General features: G+C 36.0%; 1 protein-coding gene across 2 annotated transcripts in view; it reads right to left on the bottom strand.

Moving 5' to 3' along the window:
- The window catches only part of GNAI1 (G protein subunit alpha i1), a 79,861-nt gene that overhangs the window by 32,470 nt on the left and 34,569 nt on the right, over positions 1–12,822 (bottom strand). The window lies entirely within an intron of this gene.

Raw genomic sequence — 12,822 nt, 5'->3', positions numbered from 1 at the left:
AATAGACAGCAGTGGTGCCAAGAAGCCACACGAAAAATAATTTTAAAATATTATATGTTAAAATAGCTATGTCTCATGCAATATATGTTCAATTACCATTCTTAAACACCTAACACATAGGCAACATGGTATGCTAGCACTGAAGATGCGACTGTGTGTTGAATAAAAATGTCTCCTTCCGAGTTTTTTCATCTTTTTCATGCAAGTCATAAAGCCATCCTCAGAATTCTGCATTTTACTCTCTACATATGCAGGGTCTCCTGCTGACTGAAGTCCCTAGCATTATACTACCCAAACATGAAAATATTACTCACAAAATGACCACGTATAAAATTGGGGGCTTCTTAAATACCATTCCCACTTAACAGTAGCTGCTATCTTTATATCAAATTAGATTGATTGTCAGGCAACTCTTGATTGCTGGATATTGACAACATTTGAGCATAGGACAAAAGACAAATCTATCATTTGGCTTCACATTCTTTTTGGTCAAGCCTACATATCCTGGAAGAATTTATTACTGCTTTACAGAGACAGGCCCCGGGATTTTTCATTACCTAGGTGCCATATTCCCATTTTCTCAGGGCTATACAGCACTTTATGCTTAACATCACTGAACAACTTACGGTTCCAGGAACACCTGCTTCTGATCATGTCACACATCTTCAAACATACTGTTTTCCCTGTGAAAATGCAATTTGCCCTGCTTCCTCTGGCAACCCTCATGATTCTCTATTACATATCAAACTTATTTCCTTTGTCAACCTCTCCTGACCTACTTCGCACGTGATTCCTATGTCCTGTCCTCTCACTTTGCATATGTTTCTGTTTGAATTCTCAGCAGCTAGCTATGCTACAAACAGTCAACTAACCAGAATTTCAATTGAATTTATTTAAGCGATTTGTGACGGATACAACTAGATGATCAACTTCTGGGCTTCATCTCTTTTCACCACTTTCTCCCTCCAGCCAAACGTGGACAGACACACACCCATATCCAAATCATCAGAGGCAACTGAAAACATGTTGTAGTCAAATGGCCTATTTAAAAATCTAGGTAGAAAACTGCCTAAATTTTACTTGTGGTTTGATATTCAAGAAATTTTCCCAAGATACCCTTATATTAAATAGAAAAGCAGGAACTGAATAAACAACGAGGGCATTCTTCATTTACACACAGCCTTTGCATCTTTCAGAGCATCTGCCAATAAAAACAATTCTATGATAAACCACCCATAATTTATTAATCAGCAACAGTGTATGTGGCTCTGTATAAGCACAATTACAGGCATTATGGCTCACACATCTCTGTAATGCAGGGGCGGTCCACCAAAGTAACACACCCTAGGCAGTTTTCAGCAGGGCTGACTTTACAAGGCAACTCTGTATTTCTAGAGTACAGCAAGTTGAGTTAGCCGCTGCCACGCTGTGATGATGGGACATTCCAGATCCCAGTATCTATACACAGGGGTGGTGATTCCACAGGCATAGTGAGCTTCAGCCAATGGTCCATTCTGTTAGTGAAACAACTTAAAGGCTCAGAGAAGGGTTCAAAGTGATATAAGGTAGTTAGGTTTGAGAGCCATGCAAGGAGAAAATTCAGAAGTAGTAAAGGGTAAGACCGCTCCCAGCTGAACTACGTGCGTGTGGAACAAGATGAGATTTTTTTAAACCTTAGTGAGGAAAACGCACACAGACACACACATTTTCCTGATGTTAGAAATTATCTTTAAAATTGTAATTCACTTTATATCTCTTAAAATAATTGGTGAGGTGGGACACTTAGCTTACTTTGCAGAGAATATCTAGTCAATGGCTCATGGTTCAAAAAATCCTTAAATCTGTTTAACATTCAAGAGTGGGATGGCAGTCTTATTAAATGAATTTCTATTTTCTTTACTAGTCACAAGACACTCTTTGTGGAAGAGATATCTAGAGGCAGAAACCCTACACAAATCTTTCAAAGCTCAGCAATTTACGTAATTAGTTCTCAATTCTCACTTCCATGCAGAGAGATTCCTAAGAAGAAAATTTAAAATGCTACATGGTTAAGATTTCAACATTCAAATACTGATATTTTTCCCATATAGTATACAGGAAAGAGCTCAAGGTTGTTCTCTACAAATTTCAGACACACACACACACACACACACACACACACACACACGTGCGCGCGCACAGCACAGTGGCAGGAGCAGGGAGAAAAGGACAAAGTTTCCTAGCTGTACTCAGCCCGGCAGCTATTACTTTTCACTTAAATCCAGAGTGGGATAAACAATACTCCTTGTCTAACAACAGCAGCCTGGAGAAGAAACAAAGGCATATACATCATGTATCAGTCAAGAAAGATCCAAGTCTGTGACCACTTACGGTCACAAGGCCTGGCTGCTCAAGGTGACCAAGTGACCTGTAAAGTAACCGTCAACAAGCTGGTCACTGTGAAGTGAGTGAGACTGTAGAGCAGTGGGAAGGGAGAATGTGACTCTCACCCTGGTCATGGTGGGTCTGTGGCTATAAAGCAAAGATGGGACCACTGAGAGGAGTCCTCCCTCAGTTCTCCTTTAAGGAGGAAGTAGCTGACGGAAACTGCCTCTCTGAGAGCAAATGTGGAGCCCAGCTGGTGCACAGAGCAGAGCACCGAGCAGATGCTGTAAGGACAGAGGAGCACCACTGCAACGACACTGCTGCGAAGGAGGAGGACATGGACATTTTGGGGTGGCAGACGTGCAGCAACTTACTGATGGGATTTTTGGGAGGGAAATGCATAGAGTGAGGACAAGAAAAGGGAGGGGAAGGGAAAAACTAAAAGCTAATCAAGATCTAAGTAAAATGACCCTTGGCCAGATTCTAATTCCTTGAATAGAATTATGTAATTCACCACTACAAAAATAATCAGTGTCTGCCCCTGATTTTGTTGAGGGTCAGTACAGGAAATTTTAAAGTTTCAACTGCTAGCAAAGTTTTAAAAAACAAAGAAACCTCTGACCTCAGAAAACAAAAACCATTTTTTTTTAAAAAAAAGAAAATACTTTGTTCACATTTATAGGGTCACATTTATATCGTTTATTTCCTAGCTTCAGGGTTGTAAGCTGCCCAACATCACAGACTGTTCGGCTATTAACGAATATGGTGATTTAGTCAAGATATCTAGCACTGAATTCTTGACACTATACTCTCCTTTTACGAAATCCTAATTTTTATGTGCAATTTAGCAATTTAAAATGTTAACACTGAATAAAACTAAGCTACAACTTAGTTTAAAATGGAATAAAACTAAATTACAAGTGTACTTAAAAATCACTTCTGCTTATTGTAGTGCTACTATAAGTTTAACAAGATTAAGGTCCTTATATTTAAGATAGGAGCAAATAAGCGGGGTATAAGAGCAAATATAAATTAAAAATAAGAGGCTTAATTCTTCCTATTGAGGGTAAGGGAAAAGATTTCCCTCCCCTCCTTTTTCTTAGAGCATTTACTTTAGAAAAATTATAACTGGAAATACTTTCCCCTCTCTTTGAAATTTTAACTTCTTATAAAACTACTCCCCAAGCCAATCATACCTGAGATAGTCATCATACTATTATAATGAACAAGAATGAATGGAAACAAAGGAAATCAAATCAATATGTTGAGGAGATATCTGCACTCTCATTTCACCGCAGCTTTATTCACAATAGCCAAAATATGGAATTACCTAAATGTCTGTGGATGAATGAATCGACAAAGAAAATGTGAGATGTATATACAAGTGTGTACACACACACACACACACACACACACACACACACACACACAATGGAATACTGTTCAACCTTAAAAAGAAGGAAATCCTGCCATTTGTGACATATGGATGAATCTTGAGGACATCGTGCTTAAGAAAAATAAGCCAGGCACAGAAAAAACAAATACCACGTGATCTCACTTATATGTGGAATCTAAAAAAAGGTGAACTCACAGAAACTGAGAGTAGAACTGTCATCACCAGAGGCTGGGAAAGAGGAAATATTGGTCAAAGGGTACAAAGTTTCAGTTAGACAAGATGAATAAGTTCTGGAGATCTACTGAACAGCATGGCGACTATACTTAATACTTGAAAATTGCTAAGATGATCTTAAATGTTTTCTCCACAAAATAATGAAAAACACGTGAGGTCATAGATGTGTTAATTATTTATGTGTACATATACTAAAACATCATGTTCTGAAATGTAAATATATATGTATATAACTTTAATACTTTAAAAAGCTAGTGGAAAAATAGAATTAAAAGACAATACAAATCTTTCTATGAAGTTTTGAAGCACCCTCATATGTCAGGGGGCGGGGGCGGAGGAAAGAACCAACTCTGCTGACACTTTGATTTTGGACCTTTATCCTCCAGAACTGTGATAAAATAAATTTACGTGGTTAAAATAAAATTAGAAAAAAAAAGAATGAATACACACACAAGGCTATGCTGTAAAGGTAGAACAAAAGAAAGGAGAATTGCGTGCAGTCCATGAAGCTCTTTCCTGGCAGCCCAGTCAAAGAGAACACAGACCAATGTTTCCACAATTCAGGTTTACAGACCCACGAGTGAGCGTGAGGAAGGGTGGAAGACTGAAGGCCACAAGCATATTCTTGGGGGTCCCAAAATTTTCCACAATAATTTTTAATACAGTGCTTTTATTTACATAATGAAAAAAAATAACAAGAAATTCTACATCACTTGAATGACTCCATATGTCTGAACAGAGTCATATATTTCATTTGAATTTGTGTTTATAAGTGCCTAAGATACTTAAGCAAGTGTTAAATATTGTGGCTTGGGGACCTTTCCATCCACCACTCCCTCTAGTTTGGCTGTCAAATACCCCGACCCCTTACCACAAAAGAAGGGGCACTGGCTTATCAGAGTTGTGTCACTGGGAGTAAAATTCCTTATGCTCATATGTCTTATACTAAGTATTAAACAAAATGTTTACAAATTAATGTATGTGAGAATATTTATCTATAACATACATTATATATATATAAAAACTTATAAAACAAATCACCGTGGATACAGTGCTTCCCCACCAAAAAAAGGAATGAGATCTAGGCACCAGATTCCTTCCCTGGCCTTTTATATAAAAGCTGCCAAGAAAGAGCACAGCATTGAAAGGATGATGTAAAATCTGGCCCACAAGCCATTTTCCCATGATCACATCACAAAAGACACCATTAAAGGAGGAGGCCAAAACAGAGGAGAACAGCACTGAGAGACTGGGAGAAAGCTAAGACCGAAGAACACCTGGCAGCACTGCTCGAACCTTTAAATGAAGTCATGGTTAGGGAGAACATATAATTTACCATCCAAATCGGGATGCTATAGAGCAGACATAAGCTAAACCAGGACTGAGCTGGGCAATGCAGGAAATGCATCATTCTGGTCATAACTGAGGACAAGTCCACCTTTATTTCCAAACTATGAGAGTGAGTTATGAATGTGCTTTCTGTCATGTGGACCCAGAGTTTAGACTAACCCTGTGCCAAGTAGCATTACTTTAATTATCTTGAGCTGATGAAGGAAAAACAAAGGAGGTTAATGATGCATTTGCACCAAGTGAAGGTCTAATAATAATCTGTGTGCTGTACAAAAGAAAGTTACAGAAGTTTAGATAGAAAAAGATGTGGGAAAATTAGTCATTATACAGCCCACTGTAGAAGACGTATGCTAAATCAAAAGAATCATATATCAAGTGCAGTTTATTGTAGCTAACATATTATTTGTCATTAAATTCATAATGACATTTTAAATTTATATGTTAGTTTGTAATAATGTTCTTATTTTATACTTGATATAAGACATATAAGCACTGGGAATTTTACTCCCTATGACAGTTATATACATTTATGAAAATAATTGAGAACCACATAAGGGGAGAACGTTTTACTTCATCAGGGAACCATACACTGCTTTGTCTAATGCCCAAGTCTAATTGCTCCTGTTTTTGCTTTTTACTGCTAAGGACTGGTAAATAATAAACATATACAAACTTTCTCAACTTTTTCTAAGTCAAGCTATAATTGTTCATGGGCCTCTCTCACATTCCTTAATATTTGTGAGCAAAGACAACTACTACCTTAATTCCTACTATCTTTTCAAATATAATTGTATAGAGAAAAGCCTTAGTATATAAGAGATAATATCTTCCTCTGGAGCAGAGGGAAAGTGTGTTTATTGTCAAGCATAATAAAGATAATGTATCCTCTGTGACAAAAGTCAGGCAGAATTACTATATAGTACAAAAAAATAAAAATCGGGAATACCTACTATAGGGATTCTTTTACTCTACATAACCCACTGCTTGTGTAGCCATCATCTGGCCCTGTTCATGTTGTCCTTAGGAATCTGGGGTTTGGTCAACCATCACAATTGCTAATTCCCTGGCATAACTGCAGTAATGAAGTCCTTTTTCATCTCTGAATCAGGAATCTCATGTTTTTTGCCAGCATCCTTGAAATTGTGGTAGGCTAACTTGTTAGCTTCTAAGAAGGGTAAAGCCTCAGACACAGAACAGTTCCTGACAAACTGCTCTGCTTAATTTTGTTTTAATTCCCAAATTTTTGGCAACCAAGGACACTTCCAACCATTGTCTTTATAACTGTATTACTTATTTTTTTTAAATTTCTGACCTTTTTCCTCTCCCAAATGGCAGTTTGTCCATTAAATCCAAGGAAATAGAATAGTGGTCCTCGAAGCATGACAGCAGGATCCATATCACCTGGGAATCTGTTACATTCTCAGGCCCTACCCGGGTTTACTGAATCAGAAACTCTGGGAATGAGGTCCATCAATACGTCTTAACAATCTAAGTGATTCGAATGCATGCTAAAGATTAAGAACCAATGAGGTAGAAAAAGATCACCTCAGTTTTTTTGTTGTTAATAATCATAATAATTATAGTTACTAAGTTGCTGACTAGATATCCAAAATACATTATTTTTATGAAATAATTATATTCTTCCCCCCCCAAAATAGTAAGACAAGAAGCATCATTTTATATTTCTGCAAATAGTACAATGGATTACAATAAACAGATGGATTCTCATATCTACTTCTGCATTTAATATACTACAATATATTACATTGTTTGAAATATATTAAGAAAACCAATTTTCACATAATTATGCAGTTAGAAAAGGGAAAGATATTCAATAATCTTTATAGATAATTGTAGATAGTCTCCTTTTATTCTACACTAAAATTTGAAAAGATGTAACTTCTTAAAGTTTGGTTACAATGTGGAATCTGAAATCATTTCTATAAACTTTTCATACAAAAAGTTTAAAGGTACATTAAATCCATCAGTCTATCTTGTACTTGGAATGGATTTTTTACCCATGTCTGATTTGGAAATCAGTCCACTGAATTATGCAGAATGGAATGTTGACATATTTTATTATTTTTACACAAACATATACACACACACACAGAAATACACATGTATGTTTTTATAAATCTCTTTTTAATATTACCAATAATTTCATCAGAAAAAGCTTTAAGTCTTGGGAAAATGTCAAGATATCAGTAGTAGGGACAAGATTTTTAATATTTTTAATTTTTTTTCTTTTTTTGCTTGAAAGCTCAAATTTTATTTGGCAACAAATCTTATTAGCTGTCTTCCTTGCAGTGAAAGGTTAACTCTGCCAAATCCCCAGGCTGGACTAACCATAATTTGTCTATCAATTAAAAAAGATTTTCCAAGAAAACAACAACTAGTTCAGTTCACAACTCAATCCAACAACTCCTTTTCCTCGAGACAACCAACCATCACACTTTGGTATACAGCAGAAGTGCTCTGGCTGTACTTCCCATCTGGTCACAGGGAACATGAAAGAGGTGTATATCTACAGGTCAAGGTTTAATAAAAATAGTAATTTTTGCAATTTTTACTTCTTTACTTTTTTTTTTTTTTAATCACATGTGCATGGTAATGAAGTATACGACTACTACTAGTACTTGGATCCCTGAATGACCGTGTGAGGCAGAGCACTCCAGCACTATTTAACTTTTGATTTGGTACATGAGAGAAACAAACATCTATCTTCTTTAAGCCATGGTCAGGTGAGGTTTCTTTGATACAAGAGCTTGATCTTTATGCTGCCAAATTTTTTAAAAGCTAGCTAGATTTAAATATATAAACAAATATATAAATATACAAACATAATATATAAACAAACTAAAAGGCCCCCTAACCTACATAGTTTTTTTTTAAAAAAATTACCATAAATGAACTGGACAGGCAAACTACAGAGTAAGGAAAAATACTCATAATTAATGAATATCACACTATAGATTTCTTTAATATATAATGAACTAACTTTAATTGGCAAGAAAATATCAATATTCTAAAACAACAGCAAAAGACACAGAAACAATTCATAAAGGAAAAACAAACAAGCATATGAGCAGTCTTCAAAAACCTCATGGAAGGATTCGTACTATGTTTTCATTCAATTTTTCCACATACTACCTGAAGTAAATATAGTAGTTTAAAGTTATATATAAATATACATATATTCACGCAACAAGAAAAGTACATGAAAAAAAATACACTGAAAAGATAGGTGCTTATATGTGGGTAATGTGATTTTATTCCTCAAGCATTTTCGTAATTTCTAAATTTTTATAGTAAATTAAAATTATGCAATTTGTTTAGAAAAATTTGATATCTCTCCTATGCTTAAAGTTGAATAAAATCATTTTCCTTCCTCTCATTTACATCAACCCACCTTCCATCTCATCACTCCTGCATAAATCTCATATTCCAGTCGCAGCAAATTACTTTTACTCTCAAAGTTTCATGATCATCCCTGCCTCTACTCCTCCCCTGCACTTTCTACCAAGTTGAGCCCCTTATTAACATGGACCCTAAAAAGGACTACACCTTGCTTAGGCAGGAGAGCCTCTGGGATTGACATTTCCCAATCAAGTCACCTCCAATTTTCAGAGCATGGTCACTGTGTTGACAGACACTGGGCTGCTACCTGGCCCAATATGGCAACAGGAAGGAGGACCACCAAGACCAGAGCCCTTAGGTGAGGGATCTGAGGCCCGCACTGAGAGGGAGCCCAAGCAGCAGGCTCTGCACAAGCCGTGAGTTTGTTATAGCAACAGAGACTTCAACTGTGATGCCAGAAGTACCTAGGTGAGGGCCACCACCTCCAAGACCAGAGGAGGCAGAACACATTACATCTAAGGGACCAGACTGTCCTTGCTGCAATGAGTTCAAGTAAGCCACTCTTCCCTCCCCTCCGACCCACCCACTGTCCCCCACAGCAGAAGGGGAATATGGCAAGTGATGTAACATGTTTATTTGAACACTACATGTTTAAATAATCAGACAGGACTAATTCTTAAGCATTTTGCAGTTTCTGAACATTTTGTATTTTTTCCTTACTAATCAGCACATAGGGGCTCAGCAGGATGCAGGTTTGATTTTAGGATAAATTAAAATGATTTTTTTCCTCCACATCTAAGCTATAGTATGAAGTAATTCTTATAACCCTCACTATTAATACCTAAGTAATAGGTTTTTAAACATATTTAGAAAGGGGCTTGAATGTTATACTTCTGTTCCGCCATCTCCCTGACATGGTTTCCATCTCAGATGTAAGATATCTGTTCATGATCCCACCTGCACCTGACCTTGCAGTCAGTGGGAGGGAGAGAACAAGTAGGGAAGTGGAGAGAATGCCACAAGGCACAATACACACACAAAAAAGTGTACCCATCACTTCCACTCCATCCCCCATGGCCATGACCTCGTCTTCTGACCTCATTCAGCTGTATGTAAGGTTGAGAAACATAGTCACTACCTGTGTGAACTTGTGCCCAGAAACAGACACTGAGTAACACTGGATATTGGGAGATAACCAGAAGTCTCTGCTGTACTCCATAAGCCTCTACTTTTCTTCTTTTGCCCTGTGTTCCACCTTAAAGTTAAAAATTTTTTTAAATTAAATATTATGCAAATCAACATACGCAAAATGAAAATCATTTGAGTTGTTTGTTTGTTTTTAATTTGTTTTGGCTTTCCTCCTGAAAACTAAGCGGAATGCCTTGGAAGGACAAGAAATAAGGCAAGCTGCTACTGAATTAGGTAAGAGTGAGAGATTATGTAGGGAGGGAAAAGAGCTTTGAAATCTGGAAGGATTACTTCATTTAGACCGTCTTGAAAGTATCTTTATATTCTCACGTGAAAGAAACAGAAACTGGAAAGAAGAGGTCCATTACGGAAAAAGAAAACTCTGAACTATAATAAGTAAACATACTCAAAAAAAAAAAAAAAAAGCCATGACCCTACATCAAAAGATTGCTGAATAAAAGTATACTTATTGATTATGACTAAAATAAAATACTCAAGGTATTTTTGCAATTTTTAAAAATTTTATTTTATTTTTAGGACTTCCTCTTAAGACCGATTGTTTTTAACAAATAAATTATGATCCCATCATTACAGAGGAAACTCCCCCTGAATACCAACATATTCATGATGTAATTTCCTCCATCTCCTAATTTTGTACTCCTCTAAGAACTATTTTTCTAAAATGTTTCAATGTGTATCAACTTTTTAATGCAAACTTCTCAGCATGGCATTCCAAGCACTCTAGGATTGGATCCAGAGGCCTTTCAGCCTCCCCTCTTTTTACAACATACCTCTCTATCCATTCTCTAGCCATATAAATCTTCAAAATAAACTATCTACTCCACACAGCCAGGACCATGTTAAACACTCAAGTCAAAGTTGAATAAGATATGGGTCCTGATTCTAGAGAGTTCAGCAAGACTATAAGAAGAGAGTCTTTCAAAGGAACAACCACAATATCTATTTCTTCATTTAAAAACATGTTATTAAGTACCCATGATATGGCAGGCACAATGCTGGACACTGAGGACACAGTCAGTAGTAGTAAGAGTTGCCGTTCCTGTTAACATGAGGGGGCAGAACAGGTGGCAGGAAACACTTCAGATTGTGTGGCAAGGAAAGGAAGTAATTAATGCATGTAGACAGTTTACCGAACATACCAACCCTTGCTAGTAATGTAGCTTAACAACAAATTAATGTATCTAGTAACTCACTGTATAGACTAAATTAGTGACAAAGAAAATGACAGTAAGAGACTACAGAAAAACTGATACAAAAAAACCATGGACACGTACATATAATCCCAAAGTACGAGAACTACAGCTCTCCGACTTTTCTTTGGTCTACTAACATTTCAAACACCATTTCTAAAATCACTATTTGACATTGGTAAATAGGATTATGTTCAGAAAGGTGGTTCAGAAAACTATAAACTACTTCGTTTTAAGAAAGGTTGAATGGGGGAGGAATGTTTAGGGAAGAAAAAAACTAGGGGAAAATAAGGTACCTAATAAATAGCTGAAGAGCCCTCTTCAGCTTGTGGTAAGAGAAGTTATATAATAAGAGACAAGAATTCAGATCAATGGCAAGCTATATAGAAACAAATTTGGCTCTGGAAAAAGAGTAATCTATTAATAATATGATGCCAGAGTCTATAACACTATATCATCTGTCAATAGGACTGTCACCCGCCTACCCCAGTTCTCTACTCAGGAAGCACAACTGCATATAGTATCACTAGATGCCATTTTACATCAAGATATAAATTAAAAAGAAATGGGGCAAAACTCCACTGGATCACACTACTGGAAATCATTAAAAGTACCTGTACTATACTGACTCATGCAGTTGTGTTAAAATGTAGGTTTCATACAGACAGCAATAATAAAAGACTACACTGAGTTCATACATTCTGGCTAGCCAGTTTCTGCAGAGGGTCAAAGTCCAATGGAGATCAATAAAAGATAAGCCTTCACTACTGCTTTTCATCAGCTGTCTCCAACAGACAAGAGTGAGTCTAACAATGATAAATGATGGTACAGCTTTAACTAAGTCCCTGCACTCCTTCATGCACACTGACACACAGACCTCGAGTTTATAAAGAATACAGCAAACAGTCTTGAGTTTTTATGAACCAATTCATGTTTTGTTTTGTTTTTTTTAACAAGGAAACAGGGAATTGTTCTTTTTAAAAAATGAATATAAATAATGCATCAAATACCTCATGATTGGTTAGGATATGATAAAATAGGTTGGCAATTACTGGTACCCTAATCAGGAAACGTTTATGTAGATAGAAAAATTATGATATAGCCATATATAATGTATTCCTATACAAGCCTGAAAAATGTGATGGCTATACACAAGTCAATATAGAAAACCATACAGGATACACTGTGTGGAAAAAAGCAGGCTATGAAAGTGAATAGATTAAGGAAATATGTATGTATGTATATCTATAATCAATCAGTATCTGGAATGCTGTACAGCAAATTATTACCTCTGTAAGCTGAAATTATGAGTGTTTTTCATTTTCTAATTTATACACCTTTCTTGGTGATTTCTTTTTATAATAATCATACATTACTTTATATTAGAATAGTTATCTTACAATGGGAAAATAGCATTCAAAGTCAATAATATATCTATTAGGCAACCTTTCTTTAACCATCATATGTCACATGAGACCTATGATGGTTAAAGATAAGAAAGGTTGAAAAAGACAAAGCTAAAACAACTGAAGACATTCAAAAAAATAAAATGCACACATATTTAAGAATAAAAAATGAATGCATAACACAAATTAGAAAATATGTAGGATAATTTTAAAAATAAGTAGAAAAACATTACACGTAACAAGGGGATTAAGACATTACTATGGTAAGATAACTAACTCTATAAATGATAATTTTCAAAATAAAAAGTTAAAA

The sequence above is a fragment of the Cynocephalus volans genome, chromosome 6 (assembly GCF_027409185.1).
Source record: "Cynocephalus volans isolate mCynVol1 chromosome 6, mCynVol1.pri, whole genome shotgun sequence".
NCBI classification, from domain to species: Eukaryota; Metazoa; Chordata; class Mammalia; order Dermoptera; family Cynocephalidae; genus Cynocephalus; species Cynocephalus volans.
Note: the sequence above shows the minus strand (reverse complement) of the source record. Positions and strands in the feature narration are given on the sequence as shown.